Genomic DNA, 24,828 nt, shown 5'->3' with positions numbered 1-24,828 from the left:
TGTTTCATTTCACGTTTTTAAAATTACAACTATTCTCTGAATTTCTACCGCCATTCTTATGCTCAATTTTGAGTATGGGCCTCTGTGTCTTCAGAAGCATGTCATCATACGTAACGAAGCATATAGGTGTGATTCCGGTGGTATTTGTACTGACTTGAAGCGGAAGTATGCAATATTGATCACAGAAGAATATTTCAAACCGAGTACATCATGCATAATAATCGAAATAGGTTTGGCACTCGAATAAGGCTGTTAGGGGCAGGCTAATACATTCAACAGGGATTGTCGCAACTACTTCCTTCCGCATATGTGTGACCATCCACCACAACTGAGCCCGGATGTCGCCAGTGCCACTATTGAGATATGCTCCATTGAACTTAACAATAAACAATAGGAAACAAAGGATTTAGGGAACAACCCAAAAGTTCGATGAAGCCCTATAAACGAAAGTCCTTTCGTTAGTGGGGAGGGGTCAGAAAGTCCGATTACGTTTGTACAAAAGTAGTTCAAACATCGGTCAAAGTTGATCTTTTAAAGGATTTAATATATAATTTTAAAATTTTAGTATTTTCCGAAGTACGATATTGACATTTTACAGTGGTTTCTTCAAAATGATTTCAAATCAATGTGGAGTGCAGTGCATTTTTAAAGCAGATGTCCAAACAAACACAAAACGTTTTTAAAACGTTTTAAACATGTTATATTTTGGGGTTTTGGTATAAACGTTTTAATAACATTAAAATGTCGGGTTATCGGGAGCTTCGATATCTGGGAATTGCGACTGAAAAAGGTCAGGATTTACACAAGTAGTTTATCATCTCTACGAACTGAATTGAGACATAGGCCTAGGTCAGTTTATTTCCCGGCATTTGGTCACATTTAATCAATATGATAAAATATTTTTAATATATTTTACGGCATAAGAACTTTTCTTTAGTAAGTCAGTTATATTAAGTAAGTAACTGATGAGGCATAATATGCAGGATACCGATATTAATCATCTTGCTATCACAAGGCGTGGCTTTTTACTTCCACATAGTGGTATATCATCTCTTCTCAAATTGTGACCTACCTCCCGACATGAAAACGTTTAAAACGTTATGTATGAAAACACACTACAAAACTATTTCTAAAATGTTTTCAAAATGTTATTGTAACATTTTTAAAAGAACATTATGTTAGAATATTTGCAGGAGGTTATCAAAAATGTTTTTAAATGTTTAATATGAAAACGTGTTTTTACCCTTTTATACCCTTCATATAACCAGACATTTAAACGTTTTCTGGCAACCTTTTCTAAACTTTTTCGTTTTAAACGTTTTCGACATCAAGAGAATCCAGCAAGTCCTATTTTTCCGTGCCATAAAAGATGATGAAGAAAACATTTTAAAATAGAATGCAATATTCGTTTCTTCCATAAACGTGATCAATATCCTACCATTGTCACACCCCCTCCTGACCAAAACCCCATGCACCATAGCGACAGCCCCTGAATACGGGTTGGAATTTTCGATATTTGTCACTTACGTTAGAGGGGAGGGGGAGGGGGTTAGCCTTCTAACGAAAGGACTTTCGTTTATAGGGCTTCATCGAACTTTTGGGTTGTTCCCTTATTGACTGTTTTATTGATTTTCACTACTTAAATGTCAAGTACTATAGACATGACATACATCATTTTAAAGCTAATTTCAAGCAGAATAATTTGGTTGAATATCTCAAAAATGATGATTGGCGACTTCAGGGCTCAGTTGTGCTGGATGGTCACATTTATGATCCGTTACTAACAGCGCCATGCTACCAACAGGAAGCAACCGACGAGAATGGTCTAAGCTGATCATTCAATTTCTGTGTTTGCCTATTTAACAGGTTATGATCTGATGTTAGGTTATAGTTCTTCCTTCACAATATTCCTTCCATCTGTTGGATATTTCCTTCTTCTCAGTCAAAAGATGTCCATCTTTGTCCTCAATTACTGTTGTTCTATCAGCTTTCTTCTTTGTAAGGTCTCTAATGGTTTGAAAAGCTACTGCAGTGTTGTTACGCTCCATATTGGTGTTGATTGTATCACACTGATCATGGATCCACTGTTCTTTTGCTTCTTTAGTTGCTTTCTTTACTTCAACTGCTGTAGTTGGTATGGTCGATGTCACTTATGAAACGCCTCTTCTTCATCTCCCTGTGCCTGTTCTTCTTTCTTACTTTGCCCAACACCTCTTGTGCTGTGTCAATGAAGTTTTCATTCAACTGGTTGTTAAAACTCTTGATATCCAAGTTGGCTGCTACAAGTGGAGCAAATCTGCCTCCAATCTTAGCCCCAAATTCAGTAGCAATGTCAGTTTTACTCTTACTGATGTCATCACCAAGTCATGGTCACTTCCGATGTCAGCGCCAGGAAAGGATCATGATGTAGTCAATCATTTTGTGGACTTTGCCATCTGATCGGTACACCCCAATTAATATTTACCCCGTGCGGTTTATGCAGACCCCTTCCAGACCAGTCTTGGAATTTTGCGAAAAAATATTCCATACTAAATGTCAAGTCTGTAGCTATCCATTGATATACAACACATACACTATATATCTGACATATAGACGCTTGAGAAAACTTTCCAAACTTTTGTTGAGGAGATTACAGAGAAACCAAAGTTCTATAAGATATCTGCTTCAAAAATTACAACAAATGTGACATTATAAAAAAACCAAAAATAAATGGAGACTATACTGAATGTGGCAAGTGTTCCCGCAAAATATCTTGAGGTCACAGCTTGGAGTAGAGCCCAGAACACACAATCAGTGGCGGCGCCAGGAATGTTTTTTTCAGGAATTGCAGGGGGGGGCAAAATCAACAAATTTTGCGCAAAATTGCAGCAAAAGTGAAAAAAAAATTCAGTTTAATTTAAGTTTTAACTGGGGGGGGGCAACAGCAGGGGACAAATTATGTCAAAATTAAAACAAGTAGGGTTATTATAAAGGGTACATTAATGGTATGAAACGTTTTCATAACATTAAATAACATTTGTTGGTAATTTACTGCACAGCAAACACAAATGTTTTACAGAAAACATTTAAATGTCGGGTTATTTAAGGGTATAAAAACGTTTTAATAACATTCCAAAAACATTTTTGAAAACTTATTTTGGGGTTGAAAAAATATTTTGCAAACAATGTTTGCCTAAAATATTTACAATAACGTTTTTAAAATATTTTCACGACCTTTATATAACCCGACATTTAAATGTTATTAAAACGTTTTGTAAAAAATATTTTAAGAACATTTCTGTGTTTGCTGGGTGCAAATATTTTAACATAATGTTATTTAAGTGTTGACAAAATATTTGGCCAAAAATGTTTGCAAAAATAGTTTACAATGACATTTCGAAAACATTTTTAAAATATTGTGGTAGTGTGTTTTCATACAAAACGTTTTAAAACGATTTCATGACCTTTATATAACCCGACATTTTAATGTTATTAAAACGTTTTTACCTAAACCAAAACCCAAAATATAACTTATTTAAAACGTTTTAAAAACGTTTTTGTGTTTGCTGGGCAATGAAAGCACGACGCTAGGTTTAACGAGCTAATCAATGGAAGCACGGCGTTAGTTCTCGTGTTCGAGAACGCCTTGTGTATAAATCAATAGCGCTTGCAAAGGAGCAAACTGCTACTTTTAAATTGGCATCTTCCTTGGCTTTTTGGATCGTCATGTCTTTATTTCTTGAAAGATTTCAACGAATGGGGTCTTAAATTCGAGCTAAAAGACACAGCTTTTGACTGCGTGTTCCCATGTTAATATGACATACCTGTATTTGTTTAGGATACACGGGGGTGAACATAACTAGTACCGTAATATTTTGGCTTACTGTACTTGACATCGTTGTTTCATCATCAGTCAATTACCTCGTTTTATTTATTATTTATTGTTGAGAGACCATTTTACAGCCAATACGCTACCTAAGTTTCCCAATTCTACACAAGACATAATGATACGTAGGTAAAATATTGATAAGGCAAATGTCATATTGATATTAAAGTTGATTTAAGAACTGTCAATTTTGTGATACCATGTTAAATCAAAGTCGTACTAAAGGCAGCTCAAGTACTGACCATATCCATCGCCGAGGTGTCATTTACCTTCAAGCTTCATCAATTGCTCTCTAGATATTTGCAATTTATATTAGGCTACTGTTAGTACATGCAGCATGCAGTCTGCATATAGGTCATGGCAGACCGTGACACGTAAACTGGTAGCTAATGTGTGTCCAAGATATGTTTCTTTGATGCAATATTAAACCTGAGATGGTTTCGACAAAATTATATGCAGAAAAATGATTTTAAATCTGTTTTAGTGGACTAATCGCAAAAATCACGTATCAATTGAAAAGTAGTGCCAAGATTTTTCATTTCAAAACTCGGCAAACACTGCCCTCCCCCTCGGTGCCCAAGACTTAGAGAAAAACAAAGCTCAGGTAATCCACAGGTGAGAGTTATCGAGTTTATATCGAGTAGTTTGAAAGCCGATTTTTGACAGGTTTCATAGATCGCGGTGATAATTTCATAGTGCCAAATTCGGCAGCTTTGTAGCGGATTATGTACATGATAGCGTAAGATTGAACTGCGTTGAGTCATACTAGGTAGTTGTAAACTGATTCCACGATAGATGAAGCTGGCATAGCTCCATACTCAGTCAGTGCTACTGAAAATGAGTAACTTTACATTTCTTAGCTTCAGCGACGACGAAGCGTCATATGACCTCCCCTCCCCACCGAAATGACTATTTAAATTTAAAAAAATAGCAGTTCGGACTCGGAACTAAACCTAGTATAAAATTTGACCCAATATGCGTAAATGAGGCGAATTGCGGTAAACACCATTTTGATATGTGACCCGATATTAGTAGATGAGGCAGAATGCGCAAAAAGTCATTTTCATATATAAGCACAAATGTGAAACAAGGTCACAATTAATAAAATGTTGGCAGCAAAATGATCTTTAATCATTCATAACTTTTGATAGGAATACTGTAGTATTGTTGATTTTGGTATCAAAATGTTCATTATTTATTAAATACAGATTACAAAAATATGAATATCTCAATTTTGATATTTCCCGCATAACGTCTCATTTACTCATGCTGGGTCACAAATGAGTCTTTTGGTGATAAGTTCGGATCTTTTTACGCTGGCCCGCACCTTTGTTCTATAACCATTAAGGTATAGGACATTTTGTGTTTTTGCTATAGCCCCCGAATGAAATGTATTTAATTATGTTTGTACTCACTCAGGCAGCATTGTGTGTGAATTTTACATCCGAACTAAGTGCTATTCTTTTTTATGGGCATTTTAGTGTCTAAAATGGCCCAAAATGAGGGTTTTTCAATATTGCCGTCCATTTCTAATCGTCACCCCATAGACTTTACATGTAAAATAAAAAGGCCCCCATCCATCAATCTTTACCAATCTTTCTCTAGCTGAATGTTTTGGCCGAATTCGCCTGATAATATCGGCTATTGAACATGTTGAAGGATCAAAGCAAAATAAGCTATCTTTCTTTAAGGGAAGGGGTATGAACGTTTGGACAGTATTTATTGTGGGACATTAGAGCACATCAGACATATCGAATTGCATTCTGAATACGAAGAATGTCTTTAGGCCTTCTGATATCAAATAATTTTGATTTTTGAAATTCGCAATGTAATACACATTTTATGGCAAATCATTAAAAATTGATATTTTTGATATTTAACAATACTTGAAGTAAACTTTATAAATCTGATGATTTATACTTAAAGTGTATGTAGGTGGGATCAAATGAAAATTTAGACCTTTCGTATTGAAGATATGGATTTTTGTTCCCAAAACACCAAAAAAATAGGTCTTTTTGGGAAAAAAATCGATATCTTCAATATAAAAGGTCAAAATTTTCAATTGATCGTCGGCTTTTCCTCCCAGCTACATACACTTTAAGAATATATCATTAGATTTATAAAATTTATTTCGAGGACTGTTATATATCAAAATTATTTAAAAATATCAATTTTTTATAATTTGTCATAAAATTTGTATTATATCGTGAATTTCAAAATATGAAAAATTATTTACTATCAGAAAGACATATGCTTCGTATTCAGAATGCAATTCGATACGTCTGAGGTGCTGTCATGTCCCACAAAAATACTGCCGAAACGCCATAAACGCTCATTCTAGATCCATTAAGCTAGCAGTTCTTTCTTTAAGATAGCTTAGCTGAATCCCGTTTTCTTCTTACACGTGTTTCTAATACGAACACAACGGGGTTGATGCTCGAACATCATTGGCTTGCTGCTCGTTCGCTCGCTCATTTAATTAATTAACTCAAGGTTTTTTTCAAAATGCCTTTCTAATGATACCTATTTCTCTGAGTGAATTGCTTAGGGGAATTGAAAGAACAATTTGCTTAAATTTTTACAAAAACCGGAGCCAGGCCAGACAGGCCAGACAGGCCTACTATCATGATGTAATATTTCCGGGATACATTTAATAAAAATACATATTTGTTGGCATTTAGTCAATCGTGTCGGGATCAACATATTTTGTTGGCATAAGTCAATCGTAACATCTTTTCTTACTGAGATCGAGGGTATTTGTTGGCATTTAGTCAATCGTGTCGGGATTAACGTGGATTTTGTTGGCATAAGTCAACCGTGCACATCGACATCGCTTGATAAATAATTACGGAAACTAAATTAATACCGGGATCGATACACGTGCATGTGCTATGCACGATTTGATATTCAGACGATTATATCTTTGGATGCCGGGGTACAGTTAGAACGCTGGACAACCGATTGTTATTGTTCTGCAAGGCTCACTCAGTCATTTAATAAGGCAATACAAACGATCGAATTTGGTATTCAAATTAAAAAAAATTTGAGTTACACCTTTTCAGTGTAAAATTTTTTCTCGGCCAAATGAAAAGCAATAATTTTCATTTTTTCAGTAAATGTCAGGAAAAACTGTAATGCTTGATACTGTACCTTTTTTTTTCAAATCTTAGTGTTATTTGTTTCCCAACATCAAGTTGGTGTACCTTGCTTTTTTTCTTTCCTAAAACACTGTACTTTTATTTTTGGACAAAATTAACTCCACTTTTCTAAAAAAAAACCTTTAAGGGCAGACTTGTCCCAGTCAAAAATGTTATTATTATTATTATCATTATTATAATGTGGTAGACTTGGACCAAAACTTTACTTGTGTAGTTTTAAGATGCAGCGCCTTGAGGCTGTTTTTACGATATCGTAGGGCGCTTTTATAAATCCCATGTATTATTATTATTATTATTATTATTATTATAATGTTACGAGCGTATTGCAGCAAATCAATGCGCCAAAACTGTAATGGTTCTAGCAAAAACGATACGACTAATTAAAGCAAAGTTCATTCTACAAACCATATAGTTTCAAACCTTGCTTGATTTATCGTTGTTAATGAGTTATGTACGTTTATGTAAGTGTTGCAGGTGTTTCAGCCCTCCTACATAACTCAAGAACCACAGGACGTACATAAGTATATCTTTGATATTTGAATTGTTCTACACACTCGCTATGAAATAAGCAATGCGATTTTTGCCAAAGCTGACTACCATTCGCAAGATGCTGTGAACTACCAAATCACAACACTTTAAAATAGCGTCAAACCTTAAGACCGAAATTCAACTTGATAATAACCATTACTAGCGGTCACCTGTCTTTCGCGGTTCGTAAATAAATATAATTTTACAAATGCATCACCACCCTTACCAACTCCTTACCGATTGATCAGTCGCTTTATTTGCTCATTTTTAGACTTTAATCTCTAAGATTGATAAAAATGAGGTGAATATGCAGGGTAACTCGGTGAATGATTAGGTTTGCAAAAGTGAAATTTGCAGTTGCATCACCACCATTCGAGTTTTTATCACGAAAAGTTTTGCAACTCGGTAATTTATTATAGATTGGTATTTATGCACATTTTCGCGCGATCCGCAATTGATGTAGGAAGGAGTGGGCATGCATTTTGTAGCCTTGTCCCGGGTGCTACAACCCCTAGCTATGTCACTGCAGCTAGTGACAAATCTTCAAAAGTAAAGACATTTATTAACATGATAAGTTCATTGAAATACAAAATAAATATGATCTGAAATACCATTTTTACCAGGTTTTTGGGTATATGGTTTTCAATAACAAAATTGATTGGCTCTACAAGATGCACACCCTTGGTCAGGGGCACCCGGTCTACTCCCCGGGCACCTGACCAAAAGTTACGCCACTGCCTGGTGGACAGAATTTTATTTAAATGAGGATGAGTGACATCGTATTGCATAGGATCTATACAAATCAGCCCTTTTTATTGGTTGTTTGACAGGCTCACAGAACTAGAAAAAGGGGCGTGGCTTAACGCAGGCAGATGTGTATAAGAACAGCTACCTGAACAAGTGAAAGCCACAACTCTGCTAGCAGTCTTCTACTTGCAAATCAAGAAAGTCAAATCAGAAGTTATCCAGGATACCGGCCAAAACTGTATCTCCAATTTACCAGTACCAGGTTAGTTTCATTTTGTTTAAGTCTTTACATTCTTTTTATACATTCTCGCTTTTCTTTTCTGTTTGTTTGTGTGTGGGGGGTGGGTGTGTGGGGTGGTGGATGTGTTCGGTATGGGGTTTAAAGGCCTATTCAAATCAATGATTGCTCAATCGTAATCGGGATCGTAAAAATCATCAAAATTCATATTTTGACACCTTTGTTGGTGTCATAAATGTACTCACTTTCTCATAGCCATTAAAGACAAAATAAGATATTTTTTACCTGAATCCGTAATGTCTCTCTACTTAAAGGCCTATTCAGTGATTTGCTCATCCGGACGATCGTAAAAATCATCAAAATTCAGATTTTGATACCTTTGTCATTGTCCATATGTTGTCATACGTGTTAAAATAGCCTGCTAGTGGTTCAAACAAAAGCTGTGTGCAGTTAAGACAAAAATAAGGAATTTACATGAATCTGTAATTTAGATACTGACAGTATCTAAATTAGCTACATGTATTTGAATTGGGCTTCAACTTCGTCAATACTGCTGTTTTCTTTTATTTTTTTTCCAATTTTTTCATTTCAAAAATAACAAATGACAATTTGAATGGCTTATCCTTCACTTTTAAGCAATTTATAAACAATTTTAATTTGTTTACACTTTCGCTGCTGGGATCACTGGACGGGTCTTTAAGTAGAGAAATAATTAGCTACATGTATTTGAACGGGGCTTCTACTTCGGCAATCATTGTCAACATTGATGTTTTCCCTTTTTTTTTTTTATTTTCATTTCAAAAAATACCTAATGACAATTTTAATGAATTATCCTTCACTTTTAGAACATTTATAAATAATTAAAAAATTGTTTTGCTATTTTTTGGTTTGGTTTGGTTTCCCAAGTTTTGACTACCAGACTCAGTGCATGTTGGAGGCTGTGTATAGCATAATCATGTGAAGTACAATGTGCTCTTTTTTGGCATATAGACCTTTACCATGTTTACTACATGTCATACCAGGGGATCGGGACAAACAAGTTATGATGGTTTAAATGAATAGGCGTTACACACGAATTCAAAGATAAAGCACCATGTATGTCATAATGTTTGCGTGATCTATCTTCATAATTATTATGTCTTGTCTTATCTTGTCTTGCTGGCTACGTCAGCTCATGTCGACTGTATCCCTCCTCCTAATGAAGTTGTTCTCTTGTGCTATCCTAGCCCAAGTTGTGCCAATGTAAGATGTGATATCGTCCCACCATCTACGTTTTTGTCTTACCCTTCTCCTTCTACCTGTTCTCGGTTGCCACTCTGTTAGTCGTTTTGTCCACCTGTTATCATATGATCTTGCTAGATGTCCTGCCCATCTCCATTTTGACTTTTATTTTCTCCAGAATGTCCTTACCTTTGGTTTTATTTCTTACACATGTTATATGCGAGTTCCTGATTTTGTCCCGTATTGTGATATTCAGTATTGTTCTTTCCATTGCACGCTCTGCTGTTATCAGATTTTCTTCTAGGTATTTAGTTGTTTCGCAGCCATATGTCATTGTTGGCAGCACACACTGATTGAAGATATTAATATCAATGATAGTTTTCTATCACACATAATGTCTTTATATCTGCCAAAGCAGATCCAGCCAGCCTTAATTCTGATTAGAACTTCTCCTCTCGCATTGTCTTCCAGCTTCAGAGTCTGGCCAAGATATTTGTAGCGTTCTACTTTTTCTATCTCATCAGTTTCAACTACAATGGGCTCTTTTGTTTGGACATTTTTCATGAATTTTGTTTTCCCTTTGTGTATACTATGTAAAACGATTTAATTCCACGGAAGTTTGTGGGCTCTATAGCATGTTGGCCAATAATTTTGTTACCCGCATAACAAAAATAAGATTGCCAGTCTGTAAAATATTAAGTGATTATGTTATAAATGATTATATCATGATTACAGTGACTTTAGCCGTGTGTTTTTATTTAGATTCCCGTCATCTGATTGGTTAAAAGCGCGGGCATAGTATACAAATATTGACTGCTATGAGGGGCATGGTTAAAATTATAGGCCCAAGGTGATCTCAAAACCATGACTATGCCCCGAGGCGTATGCCCCGAATAAAAAGCAGTCAATATTTGTTTTATATACCAAATCTTAAGATTCTTGTCATCTGTTTGGTTAAGCATCGATTTTGGGAAGAGAAATTAATAGTTTCAAAGCGAACGGCACACAGATTACAATCTGCGATTTATGCGTAATTATAGCGCGTGAAAACATTAACGCGTGCGTAATATCATTTTACGCTTGGAAAACGCGCAGTTTGATCGTGACGCACGTGACCGGTCCATAGTTCATTTCCATGGACCGGTCCATAGTTCATTTTGCGGGCATAGTTAATTCAATGACTGCACTTTCAACCAATCAGATGACAGGAATCTATATATGAGGTATATAATTTTGACTATGCTTTCAAAGTAACTATTCCCCAGGCATAGTTCTGTGTGTGCGTTGTTCCCAGCGTAAAATGATATTACACACGCGTTAATGTTTTCGCGCGCTATAATTACGCGGAAATTGCAGATTGATCTGTGCCGTTCGCATTGAAACTATTAATTTCTCTTCTCAAAATCGATGCTTTTAACCAAACAGATGACAAGAATCTTAAGATTTGGTATATTACCATTTACCATCATAATGCTCTGCCGTAGTGCGCCTGCGCCAAGCCGTGCGCTGACTCTTGGACTCGCCGATTTAGTTATGGGGTGGACCCCAAAATGTGAAGTATATCACGGCAAAACATGGTGTTATGTTGATGAAAAAATGTATATATTTCCTACCTTAAATAGTATTTTAGTAATAGAATTTATGCATGAGTGATATAAAACAAATATTAACTGTCTTAAATTCGTGTAATGGTCGAAATATAATCACTCGGTGAAAGATGTATTGTTCCATTTTACTCGCCGTTCCGGCTCGTGGAATGGAACAATCCATCTTTCACCTCGTGATTATATTTCGACCATCACACTCATAGACCGTTAATATTTGTATACTATCCAGTTCAGTTTTCATTACGAAGGAATTTCTCTCTTGTTTCATATCCAATGTAGCGTTTACCTGCTCAGCACTAGCTTCTAAATCAATCACTTTGGTTCTCGTGTCCTTCTGGTCTGATTCTAATTTTTGTATGCTCACTTCCATGGTATCAAGACGGTTGATGACTTTAATGCAAAAGTTCCGTGATTTTATTTAACTCACGCATAATCGCACCGGCACCGTCGCCATCTTGCCCATCTGTTCGAGCCTCGGAGCTATGTGTATCCATGGTATCAGTGCTATCATCTTCACGTTGTTTAATATCCCGTCCTTTTTGTCATGCATTATATCCAAAATGTAATTCAAACTGTTCTATAGTAGATAAAAGATTAGTCCATGTACATTAGAAGAATAAAATCGACATTAAAATAGCTCAAATTTGGTGGAATATCGGAGAGCAATTACCAACCCGTTGGTGGTTGTATCAGTGACATGCGCAGATGTCAAATTCGAGGGTAACATGCATATACACATTAACACTATATTTGGATTAACAAGAAAAGTTATTTTTCAGTACGATAGCACTTTCACCTGATGATTCGATTTCATATAGATATGATCTTGTCAAGTCTAGAGTTGAAACGAAAATATTTTATAAAATTTTCCCCAAGGAAAATTTTGTCCCGCTTTCACTATGAAATGGAATCGACCATTTATAGTATGATTTATATAGGCCTATATGAAAGTCTCTATTTTCTATATCATTGCCAGGTTCAAGAAGCTCCAAGATGAAGACTACACTGTGTATTGCTCTAATGATAGTGGCCGTTGTTTGCCACGTCCAATCCGCGAGTCTCGGAGACACAGGTGAGTATCGAGTTAAATACCCGCCCTTGACTAAAAATTAAAAACTGACCCATGTTTATAAAGCAGATTTTACAGAAATAGGACCCATTCATAGTAAAGTCACAGAATATGGATCATTCATATAGTAGTGCCTATTCCTATTCCTAAAATATGGAGCCATTCATATAGCTGTCTGAATAATGGCAGTTTACTTATGTCTTGAAGCAAGTGACATTCATCTGAGACCATAATACCTAAACAGACATTCATGGTGCAATTTGGTTGTTTTTTTTCCAAAATCAAGAAAGGTGGTGTGTAATTTTGTAAAACATTTGGTACAGCAGGGGCTGAGTTTTGAGGCGTGATGCTGAGAAGTGCGATTAATCGCTCGCCTAAATCGGCCAATTTCGATATTTCACCGGCTGTATGTGCATTTTATGAATGAAGTTTGTCGTTTACTACGTCCGGATTTTGTCGACGATTAACGAGTCAACCTTCGGTGGGTATTCCCCTGTAACCCTTGACCTATTCTAGCAAAGGTATTCCAAAGCAAAATTTCAACGTTCAGTTGCTGTTAAACAATATCCCAGATTTCCTTTCGTACGTACTGCACTAATTATGATAATGGGCAGAAGGTTTGTTGACATCCACCAACAGCACAATATAAAAAAAAAAAAATAATAACAATAACAAAATGTTGTTATAGTTCGGCTACAAATGAGACCTATTATTATAGTAGTGCTAGGCTAGAACTGACCCACTTTCATATTTGCACCAGGAGTTGCATTGACAAAAAGAACTAACCATCTTTATAGTAATATCATAAAAATGACCCATCGTTATAGTGAGAGGGTGAAAATGCGACCCATATGAGCGGCACATAATGTACCTACCATTTCCACTGAGTACCCCCAGGGAATACCCTCCGCGCCGGGATGTGAATTGAAGCTTGGCTAATATATCAGGGTACTTCGGTTATATTTATAAATGCGCTTTTATAAATACGCACGTGACCGAGCACGACACACCAAGACCAACAAGCGTGTCCAAATCCTCATGCATTGACCACTATACAGAAAAGGAAAGGAACTCTGTAGATGAATATCATCAAATTTACGTATTAATTGAATTGCAAATTTATTACACATTTTGCAATTCCGAATTTGTAATATGTTGTGAAAAACAACATTTTGAAAGTATTTGACGACGGAAAAAAATATTCAACGACAGAAACGTTTACAATATAATCACAAAGTTGAACAAAATAGGCAATTTTGCTTCATGTTGTTCCGCCTTTGCATTCAATTGTATAGGAAGACCACTCGCTATCTAGAAGGTCACTTCGAGACTTACTGTCAATAAGCTGTTATGGCAGCGCGGAGGTGGTCACGTGCGAATTTATAAAAGCGCATTTATAAATATAACCGAAGTACACTGTATATTCAGGCTTCCTAAGGCAGTAGGCTTGCCTGAGACTAGTATACCTGAACAGTACGACGACAATTTTTTATTCTTTAATTTTTAAGGTAATTAAAGAAAATAAATATAAAGGCCTTGCCAACATAATTGTGTGTTTTTCTTTTTCTCTCACTCTGGATCTTATGGATCTTAAAGGTTCACTGCGGGAGATTCTGGAACAGGTTCTCAAGAAAAGAGAATTGGAAAAACGTAAGTTCATCTGATTTGAATTGAAAGGTTACAATTATATTTGGAGGAATTGCATTGTATTTAATTATTATATTATTTTAAATAAATACATTTCACAACTGCATGTCTATAACTACTGTCAAATTGAAATAGCATACTATACTAATAATTTTTGTATGCAGTTTTCTACTTCCCAAATGTCAAAGACCATTTTTCTCAAGTTGCAGCCCGGTCGGAGCAAGTTTAAATTTGACACGACCTTTGACCCCGGGTGACCTTTGCTGTTTCATACTCCCCAAGTGTCAGGGATCATTTTCCCCGAGTTACAGCCTAATCGGAGCAAATTTGAATTTGACACTGGATATAGCCGATGCATATGCAAGTGACGTAATCGTGCTATGTAATTTGTGGCAGAAGAAGCATTTTGAAGGTGTTTGGTTATATACCGGAAATTACCCCTTAATAACCTTTGACCGCAAATCTGTGTACACCCTATAGACACTGGATATAACCAATGGTTATATGCAAGTGACTTCATTTGACCTTAGTTGACCATTGACCTCGGGTAAACTCGGGTTTACTACTCATACTCCCTCAAATCAAGGAAAATTTGCATCACATTTAAGCCCAATCAGCCCCATTTTAACATTTAACTTCATTTGACCTTTCTTGACCTTTAAACTCGGATGACCTTAACGGTTTCATACTCCTCAAGAGTCAGGGATCGTTTTACACAAGTTACAGCCCAATCGGAGCAATTTCAAATTTGACCTGACCTTTGACTTCGGATGACCTTTGCGGTTTCATACTTTTAATATCAAAAGTATGCCAATTGAATATATGAATACAAAAGCCACCTAAGTCCATACTTTGGCCAAATTGAGTTAAGCATGGGAAATTGTTGCTATACATAGGCCTGTCATATGCATGAAAGAACAACTCAAATTCATTTTCTGTGTCTATTGGGCATGTGAAAAATAGCATGTATGAAAGAATCACCCAATTCCATGATTTGAGTCTTGTAACACATTGATTGAAATCCAGTATGTATAAAAGTCCACTTGTAACACATTCATTGCTAGAGAATGACTTTTGAACAAAAATGGGTTTAATAAAGGAATATGTGTGGTTTATATTACACGGCAGAATGCTTATCAACATTATACATACCTGTGTGCTTTATTTTGTATTATCTTACTACTATATGTTCAATTAGCTTAGATTCTTGAATTTGTAAGATATTTGAAAAAATAAAAAATTGTGGTCAAAGTCATCAAAGAAAAGTGTTAGCACAGCCTTAGACCTAACGTAATTTATACTTTTCAAATTCTAAAGTTCAATTTAAAACCCCATTTCTTTTCAATTTTGGTCTTTTCCGCGATATTTTTATAAAAAGCCGTAGAACGTCGGGTACCATAAACTTTTGGAATCAATCCATTTAGAGCAATGGGGACGAATGTCACAATGCGCAGAGATGGTATTTATTCGACCATCCGTATCAGGAAGTATAATTGTCCAGCTGTCGTCCTACTGTCGAAACATTACGTTATTATTTACGGGAACTAAGGTTTTCTAAAATAGGCCCAGCTTGTATAAATACATTCCTTGTGTATTTATTTATTTATTTATTTATTTATTTGTTTGTTTGTTTGTTTGTTTGTTTGTTTGTTTGTTTATTTATTTATTTATTTATTTATTTATTTATTTCTTTTTTTTTTTCTTTTTTTTTTATTATTTATTTTGCGAATGGGTCTGAGAAATGGTCTGAGAAGGTGTAGGCCTATAGGCCTATTATAAAACTACACATTTATTTTCAATTTGTGATTTCGTTTTGTTTGTTGAATAGGCCTACAAACTGAAAAAAACTGTGAAACAAAAGAACTTTTACACAAGAAAATATTATTTAAAACAATCAGGTTACAGAAAACATTTCTTGTAAAGTTACTGTATCTGAAAATTTCAAGCGAATGCTGATATGCTTGGGAAGGAATGGTGGTATTAAACAAAACTCAATTTACATTGTAAACCAGTTGAAATGAGAACGAAATCCATAATTTTAATGTCCTTGTTTAGGAAAAAATAATGCTCAGAATAATATTATGCATAAAACGTACTCGCGCCATATAATTTCGTGTAACAAAAACCGGTGGACCATCATCACCTATAGAACCTATCCAATAACCGGAACGGTATAACAATTGAAATGGCAGGACAGATTGGTGGACAGATTGTTTTGCTAAATTGGATAGGATCTAGGCCTATGCCCTAAGTTGAGAATGGACCGTCCCACTCGATTTGTAAAAAGGTCGCGAACCCTTTCGGTGGACCCAAGTAACTGCCCAAAATGAGGCAAAATTGAAAAGAAATGGGGTTTTAAATTGAATTTGGGAATTTGAAAAGTATAAATCACGTTAGGTCTAAAGCTGTGCTAACACTTTTCTTTGATGACTTTGGCCAAAAGTTTTTATTTTTTCAAATATCTTAAAACCACCAAAATTTAAAATGAACCCCACGAAGTCCCTGAAATGCTAATCGTCATACCTAATACAGGTTAATCCACTCATTTGCACGTAAAACTTACCATATTGACCAGGTAAATCTAACTGAAGGAATTAAAATGATACACGGGTTTTTCTCTCAAAATAACTTCGCATGGACTTAGGTGGCTTTTGTATTCATGTATTCAATTGTATTGATTTGATCGTTTGCATCAAAAAGTCAAGTGTACATGTGAAAAACTCAAGAAACTCGAGATTTTTGAACTTGGCCTATATGACAAGAAAAATCAAAAGCCAGCATAACATGTTTTTGGCAGTTTTCCCATTTTTGACCAAAAGAAAAGAACTTTCAGCATTGTTCATGTGTTCTTGCTACACAAACGATTTTTTACTTCACAATGAAGTTCTTGATATTAACGAGTAGTTTACTCCAGTCCAAGTTGATCTTGAATCTTGATATTAATTTGAGCGTAGTTGTAGATGTCAGAAGTCGGAGTTGCCATAGCAATTTCTGTTGTGTTTTAGTCAATCAATCAATCAATCAATTTATTTCATCCATTCATTATACAATAATCAATAGGGCCATGCCATAGTAACTGACGCACCTGCATGTCTAAACTACTGTCAAATTGAAGTAGCATACTATAATACTATAACAACTTTTAATTTGACACGACCTTTGACCCTGGATGACCTTGGCGGTTTCATACTCTCCAAGAGTCGGGGATCATTTTTTACCGAGTTACAGCCCAATCCAAGCAAATTTGAATTTTACACTGGATATAGCCGATGCATATGTGCAAGTGACCAGAAATACACCAGAAATTGACCCTTAATGACCTTTGACCCCAAAGGGAGGAAAGGAAGGGAAGGGAGGGAGGGAAGGAAGGGAGGGAAGGAAGGAAGGAGGGAAGGCAGGGAAGGAAGAAATGAAGGCGAAAATGGAGGGAAGGAAGGAAGGAAGGAAGGAGGGAAGGAGGAGGGAAGGAAAGGAGGGAAGGAAGGAGGGAAGGAAGGAGATAGGGAGGGAAGGAAGGAAGGAGGAAAGGAAGGAGGAAGGGAAGGACGGAAGGAAGGGAGGAGGGAAGGAAGGAGGGAAGGAAGGAAGGAGGGAAGGAAGGAAGGAAGGAAGGAGGGCGGGAAGGAGGGAAGGAAGGAAGAAAAATTACAAGCGATGATTCGGAGCTAGTATACTTTTCCTACGTAGCATCATTTTAAATATTTGTGTATCTTAAAATTTTCTCAGGTTGTGTGAATCACTCGCCCGAGTGTGGCTCTATCTTGAACTATAATCCAGGTGCTTGCGACGATGATTACATTCATAACATGTGTCCACAGTCATGTAACCCGTGGTGCTAAAAGGTAAGTGTAGCAGATAGGGTCATAAAACTACATTCAGAAATCGGGGTCGACTTGGACTTCGATTCAGCTTTTTTTATTTTTAAACTAGACAAACCGTTAACACTTTAACAAGCCACATGTAGTATTTATAGGTATGATGAAAAACATGGCAATTATTATAATTAGGTGGCATGAAATGCCACACTGATATATTGTTGAGCAGGTGAATCTGCTGTTTCTTCTGCTTCTGCTTCTTCCGATTCTTTCGTCAAACCATCTTTTAGAATGCTACTAGTGCCAAACGCTTGAATCAATCTCGACCAAACTGGACCACAAGAAGCACCGACCCAAGCTCCTTCTAAGTTGTACACAGTTAGTGGCGAAACGTCATGTACGAGTTATTTGAGGTCGCTATGTGAAAATCTTTCAAATGTTACTAGTGACAGGCGCTTGACCCAATTTCAACCAAACGTGGCCATAAGAACCGTTGACCTAAGCTTAATGTAAGTTGTATACAGATAGGGGTCAAAGGTCATAGGCGTTATTAGTGGTAATTTTGTCAAAATCTTGAAAATGCTACTCCTCTTTTAAAGTGCATACTATGACCACCAGACTTGGTCAGAAGAACCACTGGCCGGAACAAGCTTAATATAAATTACACCTCAGCTTGGGGTCAACCCGAGGTCTAAGGTCAAATGAGGTCACGTGGTAACTTTGGGCTAAAACTTGATATGAGGGGAACATGAAGGTCAATCTGAGGTCACCGGTGGTCAAAGATTAAATGAAGTCCAACTTTAAAATGGGCCCTAATGGGCTTAAACTTAGTGCAAATCATCCTTGATATGAGGCGAGCATGAAAAGGTCAACCTGATGTTATCCAAGGTCAATGTTCAAATGGCCCGATTGGGCTCAAACTTAGTGCAAAACATCCTTGATATAAGGGAACAAAAGTCAACATGAGATTAAAGGTCAAATGAGGTCAGAAGTCATCGCCTTATATTCGTGGCTCTTGAGCCACAGTAACTCTAGTTATATTTGTCCCCACCTCTCCCGACTTAAAAAATGGTACAATGAAAACGGAAATTCTGACAAAACTAAGTTTACAGCCCTTTATAATGTGCTTTAGAAAGTTGGAAAAAACTTTCATTAGCAAACTATATTACTTTGAAAAGTTGACCCAAAAAAGCTCACGCGCAAAGTCCTGGTCTGGTCTGTCAAAATCGAAAATCTTACACTAGAATACTAAATTTTGCGCGTAATTTTAACAGCAAGCATTATGGGTTTCTTCTGATATTTGCTGAAAAATGCAAAATCATTGCTTTTCACTTGGCCGAAAAAAAATTAATTTTAACGTGAAAAGGTGCAGCGCACAATTGTGCTCACTTCAATACCGAATTCGATCGGGTTCCGCTAAGCTTATTAGATGGGGTTTTCAATTGCTTGAATTCAGAGGAGCGGTGGAGTGGGGATAAAAGACTGTCCCCACCTATATAACTGTGCATACAATAATACATGAATTTTTTTAAAATCGCACCAAAACACCTTGGGTGGTGAAAAAGAAATTGCATATATCCCGCCTTCCAGCCTCCCTGGAAGTCGAATGGTGCGTTCCTTATAGAATATTATTGCCACCGAAATAAATCGATACTGCTATTACCATGATCACGCATTTACATACAGCAATAACAACAACAACTATTATTTGTAAATCGAATTTGGGAAATATATTCATGTACACATGTACTTGGTAGGCTTACGAATGTCTGAATTATATAAAGTGAAAAAACAATAACTGCGGTCATCGAGTCGATCAAATAAAAAGAAGAACTTACGCAATAACTTGATCTTCAATGGCGTCTGCATAATGGTTCTTCGGCTTGGAAATTAAGGTATGGGGTATGAATGTTTGGACAGTATTTATTGTGGGACATTAGAGCACATCAGACATATCGAATTGCATGCTGAACACGAAAAATGTCCTTCTGATATCAAATAATTTTGATTTTTTGAAATTCGCAATGTAATACACATTGTGGGATAGGCTTTTACGACGGGAATTCATAACAATTAGTGGGGTTTTAGCGGGTTCACCGTCGGACAAGTTTAGAACTGTCAAGCTTTCGTCAGGAGTAGCTCTGACTTCTTCAGGACAAGGTACCTAAAATGAGACATGTAGACCGCCCCTTGCCTACTGATGACTCTGAAAAGAGCCGTTCACTGATGACTGCCCCTTGTCAACAGAGAACAAGCAGATCTCGCCTATAATATAAAGATTTTGGTGGCTCTGAAAAGAATAGTGTTGTCAATACACTGGTTCACAGAGCACTGACTCTGTGTGATGAAGAACATCGAAAAGACGAACTCAAACACATTGAAAAAGCGTTGAACAAGAATGGCTATCCCTCAAACCTCATACACAAGGCAATCAAGAAACAGACAGGAGAACGATCAGAAGAAGTGGTAGACGATGAACACAGAGGCGTAACCTTCATGCCATATATCAAAGGTGTATCAGACAAAATCTGTCGGTTTCTAAACCGTGCAGGGGTCAAAACATTCTACTCTAGGTCGGCCAAATTAAGAGACATCCTAAGCCACCCAAATAATCCTCTGCCCAAGGATCGTGCACCATGTGTGTACTCTATACCTTGCAGTTGTGGTGAGTAATACATAGGCCAAACCAAACGACCACCACGGAGAGCGTGGCGCAATGGTTACATGTGTATTGTGTAACAATAACAAGCGAGTGTATAATTAATAATATCATGAAAAGTAACTCCTCTCATCGAGCGGCTTATAAGCTCCTCAAAACTTTCAAAACCGGATGCATGTCAGAAGTTTTTGAAATCTATCTCCATATTGTTTCATATCAGTGAAAACATTGTTCTTTCCTGTCAACAATGACACCTCATTTGTGACGATAACTTATTCCACGGCTGAGTAACTTCCTTTGAAAGACAGGTCTCAAAGACAATGTGCCAAACTTACCATTGTCTGCCTCATCTCATTGCTTTAAATGAATGAATGAAAAGTTGTTTGCATATCATTTTGAATAAAAAGTGCTAGGATGGGATTAACATTTCTAGAGGTGATCGAAATAGATCAACACAAGTCAATCTCTCTTGCTGGTCACTTCTTCATAGTGGTCATTTGCAAGGAAGTTCTTATCAACCAAGGTTCGATTATCAGATCCGGATAAGGCTCGAGCTATTGGTCAGCTTGAGGCTGGCAAACCTCAGAATAAAATTGTGTCAACTTCTGGAGTTTCCCGCAGTATGATCTCCAACCTAAATCCAATTTATAATTTGTAATATTCCGTACATAACACCGGAAGCCAAATTTACAATCGGAATTTTGATCAAATTGCATGTTCCTGAAAAACAATTAGCCTTTTAGAGGTATGGCGGACACAATAGGATGGCGCTACACGAAGTGGGTAAAGACTTTGGCGAGTTTTACACATATTGAATACTGCCCTCCTATTGGGTACGTCATGCTTCGAAAAGGCTAATGCCTTTGGCCTATGTCAGAGGTCATTCTTGCCATTTCAACTTGTGGTTCTTAATTTCTTGTCTATAGCGGCACAAACGGAGTACAAAAGTACACCTTGACCAGTTAAAATATTTCAACAGATTATATATTCAAAGTCAATTATTTTATTTTTTATATTTCAGAATGACATCTACAAAAGACTTGCTGCTGTTCAGCTCGACCCGCACTCTTTTGAGCGACACCGAAATGAACACGACGGCGTCCATAAATTACGACGGTTTATAAAATATGGTGGTGTTTGATAGCTAATTATTATTTTTACTAACTAAGCCAAGACTGATTCCGTTTCACAACGGTTACAGACTGATTTAAAGCCTTAATGTACGATCTTTTTTTTCTTAAGTCTCCTACGAACCCAGTTTGGTTACGCTCCCTCCACACATGTGGAGGGAGCGTAACCAACCTGGCTGCGTAGGAGACTAACTCTGAGGCCGTACTCGGCGTCCTAATCCATGAAGTGCGAGATATTTCGAGTGATAGAGATGAAGTTTATGATGTTGTTTCTTTGCAATTTCCAATGTTTTCGCGTCCAAATGTATTGGGAACTTTCATAATGATTGGATGCATATTAACTATTTCATCATTTTGGAAGAAAAAAAGAAAAATCTAAAAATTTGAAAAGCTCGTACATTAAGGCTTTAATGCAATATGATCGTCCCTAAACACTCGTTTACACGTGTTTTTGTTCTGAAGGGTTTTTGCTTGAATTTATTCAGAACACTCTTTCATCTGAACAGTGGCTGGCGCCAGAGAAAATCCATTATTTTTGACCCAAAATCAACATATGGGGCCACAATTGCCCTCTTTTGTGGCCAATAATCGCCCCATTTTGGGTCAAAATCGCCCAATTTTAGAAATATATTTCCGACCCTCCTCCATTTCACTTTGCCCCCTCCAGATAAATTATGGCGCAGTCACTGGATCTGAACGTTCTTTTCTCCGAAAGGTGTTTATTAAGAAAAATGGCCATTATTAAGGGTTATCGTTCAAAAAATGACAAGCATGATTTTTTTTTCCAAAAGGGTTTTGCTCCAAAAACATCACTCTGAAGGATTATTTGCTCTTTCGGAGAAATGACTCTGATACCCTTTCCTTTGGAATTTATAAAAAAAAAAAAACCCCTTTCGGTTACAAGCATTCGGAGAAATAATCTTTCGGAACAATAACCGTTCGAAGTAACCTAATGGTCGACATTCATCGGTCTAAAAACCTTTCGGACAAGTGACCCTTCCAGAGGATGATTTAAGCACTTCCCACCACGCCACTGCGTTGACTTGCGGTTAGCACAGCTGTGTGCGTGAACATGACACCACTGCTCGCACATTGCATTGACGGGCATGGTTAAATTTGAATTTGGACTGATGTATTTACAATAAAAACGCATTCAAAATGCTAGTCGATTTCACATTTTATATTACCTACAGAAGGTGTGAATTATCCTTTATGCATACATCACTTTTGTTCTGAAATCGACCAAGTAATAATGACACACGCACAATTCTTAAACAACATCTTTTGCACAGAATTCAATGGGATTTGAAAAGTAAAGTGGCAGTTGAAACTCTAGTGATAACACGTTTGCAGTGCATGATAGGGCTTCCTTAAATCATCCTCTGTGACCCTTCGAAGAAATCCGAAAATCATTTAATGTATGATAATGAGAGGATCCCAAGCATTATGGGAGCATGCATGGTTATCGTGCATTTCGTCAGCCTGCTACGCTAATTGCCTAAGTCATTGTTTGTAATTTTAAGAACAAAGTACAAGATATTGTTCAAGCATGCATTTAAACTTATTTAATTGCCAATCTTTGCACAAGAACAAATGATAATGATGTAAATGAAAGGGAATAATCCGAAATAATTAGGGTGATTACGTAACTGATGCGAGCTTGAACCACATTTTTGTTCTTTGTTCTCAAAATGACAAAAAATGACTTAGCGATATATATTCTAGTTGTGTGCACCGGCAATGATTCTATTCGAAAGGGCAGCTAGCTGTTTTCTTTTATTACTATTTTAAACAGCCTTTTGGAAAGATCCATCGCAGTTTTTATCCGACCTTGTACGCGCAAAACGTTTGTAGTATGATTAGTTTCAATAAATTAATTGAAAATAAAATATAACTAACATAAACATATGTCAAATTATAAGCAAGGTATACTTATTGTGTGTCTGTTTCTTAACCCCATACCAGAGCTTACCAGGGCCCCGGTGGCATAGCCAGCAAACACAAAACGTTTTCGACATCATTCGCAAAAGGTTATAAAAGGTTGTCAGAAAACGTTTAAATGTCGGGTTATATAAAGGGTATATTAAGAGTATAAAACGTTTTCATAACCTTAAAAAACATTTTTGAAAATCTACTGCTCAGCAAACAAAAATGTTTTACAGAAAATGTTTAAATGTCGTGTTATATAAAGGGTATAAAAACGTTTTAATAACATTCCAAAAACATTCTTGAAAACTTGATACAAAACATTCTAAACAGAATGTTATTTTGAGGTTGAAAATATATTTTGTGAAAAATGTTTGCCCAAAATATTTTCAATAACGTTTTAAAAACGTTTTCATGACCGTTATATAACCCGACATTTAAATGTTATTAAAAAAAAAAAAAAAAAATATTTTAAGAACATTTCTGTGTTTGCTGGGTTCAAATATTTTAACATAATGTTATTTAAGTATTGACACAATATTTGTAAAAATGTTTGCAAAAATAGTTTACAGTAACAATTTTGAAAACATTTAAAAATATTGTTGTAGTGTGTTTTTCATATAAAACGTTTTAAAACGTTATCATGACCTTTATATAACCCGACATTTTAATGTTATTAAAACGTTTTTACCTAAACCAAAAGCCAAAATATAACTTATTTATAACGTTTTAAAAACGTTTTTGTGTTTGCTGGGTAGCCAGGATATTTTCAGAGGGGTCATGGGGAAAAGGGCAAGAGGAAAATTGGAAGAAAATTGTCCAAAAAATTGTCTAAAATTCTAAATATCACGTTGGCCAACATCCCACTGGGGAGTTCCCCCTGTCCCATCTTGGCTACGCCACTACAGTGCCTACATATCATCATATGGAGCTGTCCAGATCAAATTTAGTGTGGTGTCAAATTCTTATTTGGTGGTCTAGCTTGTAAATCATGATTAATAACATATTTTTTATTTATCAAAAATCGACTATGGCATAGTCTAGGATATTGCAATAACCCATGATTGTACAACATAAAGATTATTTGATTTTTGGTTGTTAAGATGCGTTTATTAAAGTGAATACAGATTTGATACGTCGGAAACGGTCTGAAAAGAAAGGCTAATTTTGATTGAAAAGGTTGCCCACATCCATGTGGAAATAATTACAAATTTATTT

At 36.3% G+C, this 24,828-nt stretch overlaps 1 long non-coding RNA gene across 1 annotated transcript; it reads left to right on the top strand.

The window, feature by feature from the left end:
- The first annotated feature begins 8,386 nt into the window (after window positions 1–8,386).
- Window positions 8,387–23,593, top strand: LOC140148337 (uncharacterized). Its single transcript, XR_011858476.1, has 5 exons — window positions 8,387–8,560; window positions 12,341–12,436; window positions 14,030–14,083; window positions 17,807–17,922; window positions 21,576–23,593. It is a non-coding gene; the product is annotated as an uncharacterized lncRNA (long non-coding RNA).
- The last annotated feature ends 1,235 nt before the right edge of the window (window positions 23,594–24,828 follow it).

This window comes from Amphiura filiformis, chromosome 1 (genome assembly GCF_039555335.1).
Source record: "Amphiura filiformis chromosome 1, Afil_fr2py, whole genome shotgun sequence".
Lineage (NCBI taxonomy): Eukaryota > Metazoa > Echinodermata > Ophiuroidea > Amphilepidida > Amphiuridae > Amphiura > Amphiura filiformis.
Note: the sequence above shows the minus strand (reverse complement) of the source record. Positions and strands in the feature narration are given on the sequence as shown.